Below are 6,059 nucleotides of genomic sequence, written 5' to 3'. Positions count from 1 at the left end.
CTGCTTTGCCCCCACAATGCCAGGGGTAGTGACGACTCTATTCAATGCCCTAGCACTATGTGCCCACTCTCCCCGCCACCTGTGACTAATTGCCAAGTCCCCCTTTGCCCCACTAACCCTTTTATGGGGCTGGGGTAATTCCCTGGCACAACGCTCCCCACTCCGTACCCACCATCTTCAGCTGGTCAGCAATGGTGAGCGTGTGAAACCCGTGCGCCCCTGCCAAAATTTCAAACTCCACCTCTAACAAGCTCTTAAGTTGCTCTCAAGTTGCTTAAATACTTTAATTGGCCTCAATCAGGTGGTGAATGGGATCGCAGTCCCACCCTCCCCACTGCTCTGGTCAACATTGTCAACACCGGAAGCAGCATCTGAAACTGACACAGCAGCCAGTGCCAGTATTTTCAGAACCCTCCACCTCCATTCCCAACCTTGGAGGGGGGTCTGAAAATTCAGCCCAGTGGCCAGGATTTTATTGCCTCTTGCCCAGTGGGAATGGTGCTTGGGTGAGGTTAATATTTGAAAATTATTGCTCCCAGAGCCAACCCACTGTGTTTCCAGCCATCAGGCCATTGATGAGGTTCCAATTAAAGGCATGTGGGGACTATTTAACATTCAAAAGTCATGGCTTGATGATCTCATTACCATTGTGCCATAGTATTAACTTCAAGTCAGGGACAGAGTCCCACACTGACTTCAGCCCGCAGCAGATCATCGGCAGAAGGAGCCAACTAGCGAGAAGTGGGCAAGGTAAGTTTAAGAAATTTTCCTGTTTGAACTCAATTCTTTGTGTGCCAGGAGCAGCAGGAATACTCCCCTTCGGCCCCTCAAGGACCTAGCCCTGGCCTCTCCTCAGCCCCACTGGAACCCCTTCCCCACCCACCCTAGACATTGTGAGTGCTGTCTAGTTTGGGGCTCAAGTGCCCTATTTCCACCACCCACCATTAAAACTGAGGCCATTAATCCTACTGCAAACTGTTAGTGTTCAACATTCAGTGGCGCTCGTCAATGAGCTATGCTATTCAAAGCATGTTTTGCTCATTAGCACATAAAGGCAAATTTTCCTTCAGTCGCCTGTGTCACTCATTGTTAATTGTATATTAATTGTAGTCAGGTAGTGGGCATTAACTGGGGATTCACTTGTGCTCCTATAAATAAGAACAGATTGAAACTGTGATAGTTGGGTTAGGACAGGGGACGGTAACCCATGGCTCTGGAGCAACATACAGCTCATTAGTTCTCTGCATGATTAGCTGGTGATGTCAATCATACAGGAGGTGTAAGTACATGTAACGAGTTGGGGGGGGGCAACAGAAGCAATTCCAAGATTTGGAGTGGGGAAAAAGGTTGATGTAACCCATGCCAAGCTCCCTCACCCCCGTCCCCCCCTTCCCCAACTCCCAACAGTTGTAATGCTGTAATGGTACAGTGGTGAACAGAGAAAACTGGAAGAGTCATCCCAGGCCAACTTTTTCTCAGCTGTATGCAATTATAGAATAACCCCCACCTCATCCCATCTGCTGCTGAAACCCTCAACCGTGCCTTTTCCACCTCTAGACTTTGTGACCCAATGATCCCCTTCCCAGCTTCCCAATCTCAGCTCTCCATAAGCCTCAGCTTACCAAAACTCCGCTGCCCACATCCTTTCCTACACCCATTTGTCCATAACCTCTGACCTTGCTGACCTACATTGGCTTCTAGTTCCCCAATGCCTCAAATGCAAAATTCTGATACCTATGATTAAATCCCTTTAGGCTCTTACATTTCCCTATCTCTGTAATCTCCTCCAGTACTTCAACTGAATTCTGGAAATTCCTCCCTAAACTTCTCAACCAGCCTCTCCTCCTTTAAGACCCTCCTTAAAGCCCAGCTCTTTGACCAACCCCTCTTAATATCTACTTCTTTGGATTTCTGTCCATTTATTTCTGATGATACCTGTGTGAAGCGCTTTGGGATGTTTGTCTATATTGAACGCATTATATCAATGCAAGTTGTTGCTGCTGAATGTTTTTTATTTCTTGATCCTACTTCACAGCCATAACAGAGGAGGAGATAAGTTGGCTGCCTGGTGTACACCGCACCCAATCTTCCTTTCCATTGGTCAAGTCGAGCGGGTTGTATTACAGGTGCCAATTCTTCACCACTCCTTTTGAAGTCAAATTACGTATTCGTACTGAGGAGTAACGCCACAATGAAAATTTGACATCACAAATTGCAGGAGGAAATTTCAATATTTTGTTTTTCATTTATTATAAATTATCATAGCTATAAATGTAGTACAGGCAAATGAGGAATGGAGGCATAGGAAATACACAGACATCTGCGATACAGTATATATTATTTTTAAAAATCAATTTTTTTTACATTTTTTGTCCATGATAACACCATGGGATATCAACTAATATCATATAGTAACACATTCCTCTATTGTACAGATGTGTAACAATCATTTTGTTCATGCAAGCTCAATATTTGTCCAAAATTATACAAAAATATTACAAAACCCAGTATGACTTTCATATCAAACACAGCAGAATCTAAACAGACATCAGGTTGCCCAATTTTTCTGATTGTCACAGTCAATGATGTTTGACCTGGTCCCTTATTGAAGAATGTATTGGCACGAACAGTTAATGTGTTTCTATGATATCTTGTAAACACGTCCCTATCAACACAGTCAACTCAGATAAGCTCATATCTTAAAGACTGTAAGCAACTACCATACAAACCAGTAGGTTGCAGATATAACAGCTGATCTGTGCTGAGTTAACTGATCTCAACCCAGGCCATGCTCATGATGCTACAACTGACATTATCACCACCAGTTTGGGAACGAGAAATCAGACAGAAACCCACTTCTGAATGGTCTCAAGTAAGACTCCTACAGGAAAGTGCACATATATGTTGATCGGGTGAAGACATGGTCAGGCTTGGTTGTGATGGCCTACAAAGTCAGATTGACTGCACGGCACGCGGAGAATAACCATTCAATGGACTGCTAACATCCAAGGAAGCCTAACCCAGCAAGTGTCAGCACCTTCGGGATAAAAGGAGTGAAATTGGCAACAAAAAAATGAAAGCTTGCTGCATTTTTTTTCAAAGCAGGCTTTTATTCCAGTTAATATTCAGCTATCCCCATGGTATCGATAATGAACCTGCTGCAGGTTTTTTTTTTAATAATCAGAGAATGGGATCAATCCTGAAACATTCTTCTGTTCTGACATATTCACATTTCCTGTTTAATCTATTTTAATTTGTGAAAAGCTGTTGCGAGAACTATGAGGGTATATGGAAGCTAAAATGGATGCTCAGTGTACAGAGTTAGCAGTCAAAAATGAGTCTTAAAGAAGTAACTTTTAACAACTATTTATTTTAAGTAGGTTGTTACCTCAGTTAAAAATGAGAGAGGAATGTGGGGCAAAAAACGTTAAAGCTTCTGCACATAAAATTCAAATGCTTCGATTTTACTGCCATTGTGTTTTCGAAGGGACAATACTGTTGAATCAGCAGTGATTTCCATGGAGGCACGGATTAAGAGTTTCATTTTTACACAGCGTATAGTCAGACTAATTACAAAGCATCACTGGCTGCTCAAATACTTGACCATGTCATAGTTCAGCATCCATCCCTTGTACAAAAAAGGGTAATTTATTAAAGTTTCTGTCTCAACAAATTAAATGTGGGTTTCAGTTGCAGGTCAGCAAGCATGTCTGCTGATGGTTTTGCTCTGTTGTTTTTGAAGTTTGGAAGCATGTGAAAGAATTCACTGCTGAGACTGATCAAATAAAAACAGCTGACATCAAAATCATATCAGCCAGCATTCCCACTCTGTAAAACCATATATCAAATCAGCAGAGCGTATCAAACTAGTTGAAGCATAAATGAATTGTCCATTCTGCCTGGATCATTATAAACTGTTTCTTTTGCAAATACCTAATATTGCAATATATAATTCCTCAGCAAGAATTGATTGGTGTATAGCAATGTTCCTGATAGCTTACTGCGTTTATCCAGTGAGTAGCTAAGTTGAGTCAAAGTAGAGGAAGAGGAGATCAGCCAGAGTTTACAGGTCTGAGTGCTACCTAGTGATCCCTGCTGGAAGTGCTGGTGCAACAACATTGGGTGGGGATAGGATCAGGATTGTTTGTTTTGCTTCCCAAACTCGATTAGTAAGCCAACAATATATGAATAACAGTCTTTTCGGTAAAGCATTAGACAATTACTGTTGCCCATGAAACAAAGCCCAAGCAAGGCAGAAGGGAGAAAAGTGGTGAGCAAAAGAGAGTCCTTTTTTTATTATTTACTCATATTCAAACAAAAATTAATTGACGCATTAATAGTAAGAATCAGTTATTATTTTATAATGTTTAGGCGGCTGAGTAGTGGTTGCAAAATGCTTGTTATCATCACACAGCAAATGAAGAGACAAAACAGAGCAGAGCATGCACTTCAGCAACTAGGATAAAATGAAAATCTGGATTCTTGAGTGACAGATACCCTAAATAATAGAATGGGAAGACGAAGGGGGGAATTTTATGCTGGAGGCGGGGGGCTTGATGTCGGGGGAAACCAACGCCGAGATCCCCACATTGCCCCTTCTACAGAAGGCCCACCAAATTTAGTGCCAATCAGGCACTTAACTGGATAGTGACGGGCCTTCCATAGGATTTAGAACCCCATGGCCAGAGGTCCTAGCCTTGCAGAGCTGCCAGCGAATCAGAGGCCGGCAGCTGCAGCACCATCATGGAGGCAGTGGTTGCTGCTGTAGCTGTAGCAACCAGACACTGAGGAGTGGAACTGGAACCAGGTTTAAGATAGGTCACATTGGGAGGGGTCTCACAGGGTGGCGGTTGTGTTGGGAGAGTGGGGTCGGCAGCAAGTCGCTAACAAGCAAGGGCAGGAGGGTGGCCCCCCGCGGCACCCCCCCCCCACCCCCACTTCTCAATGCCGGGTTCCTCATTCAGGCACTAAATGCATTTCAACAAGTGATCCCACCACCACCACCACCACTGGCCCCCACCCCGGAGCCGGGAAACAGCCTGCGCAGTTTTTCATGCTGTGCTTCCCGTACAGCAACAGGTCTGCCCGCCACAAGGGTATTTGCAGCTGAGGCGGGAATGGGCCCTTTGAGGGTTAATTACCCAGTTAAGGGCCTCAATTGGCAGCGGGATGGTAAGGCCATTCACAGACCTTCCCGCTCCAGACTAAATTTTAGCAGAGGCGGGATAGTGGCGGGACTACCCCACCCCCGCCACCATCCCACCTGGTTTTATGCTTTCCTTGCCTCCAAACCCCCTGCGGGGGAGAGAATAAAATTCCACCCACATGTCAAATGGAGCAGGCTTAAGGGCTGTATGGCCTGCTCCTGTTTCTTATGTTCTTGTGTTCAAACATTCATAATGGGCTGGATTGTACGTCGGGTGGATGGGAGCTGGCCACCGAGGTAAAAGCTGGTGGCAGACCCGTTTCTGCCCAGCCCAGGGGATCCATCCTGCATTTTACAGGTCCCCGGGCTTTAATTATTCCAAGGCAGGACTTCAGGGCGCCCCCAACCCTCCAGTGCACTGAGAGGCTGCGAAGTTTCATGAGGCAGCCTTTCACATCTCCAGGACGTCTGCTTGCCATAGGTAAAATCCCTGTGGAGGTGGGTGAGGGCCCTTAAGTGGCCATTAAGTGGACACTTAAGGGCCTTGATTGGCCTGGGGCGGGCAGCCCGTTTCTAGCTCCCCCCCCCGCCCCACTTCCCCCCAGCCCCATGATAAGTGGGGCAGAGGCAGGAGCAGGTCGGGAACACCTCCCGGAGCCTCCCGTTCAATTTTACACCACCTTGCCACCACCATCCGGCTCGCTGGGGTGGCATAAAATTCTGGCCAATGTATTAGAAAAGAACAAAACAAAATGGGATTGATTTAGAGAAATGTCACTTGAAACAAAAATGTGTATTTTCACATCAATCACTTAACTGCTGTAGTAATGTATTTTACTGACCTTTACCTCTTTGAACTTCCACTGTTCTCACTGGTGAGGCGATTGTGAGCTTATCATGTGTGATGTCCCCT

This window comes from Heterodontus francisci, chromosome 26 (assembly GCF_036365525.1).
Source record: "Heterodontus francisci isolate sHetFra1 chromosome 26, sHetFra1.hap1, whole genome shotgun sequence".
In the NCBI taxonomy this organism is placed as follows: Eukaryota; Metazoa; Chordata; class Chondrichthyes; order Heterodontiformes; family Heterodontidae; genus Heterodontus; species Heterodontus francisci.
The sequence above is the reverse complement of the archived record's forward strand: the minus strand, read 5'-3'. Positions refer to the sequence as shown.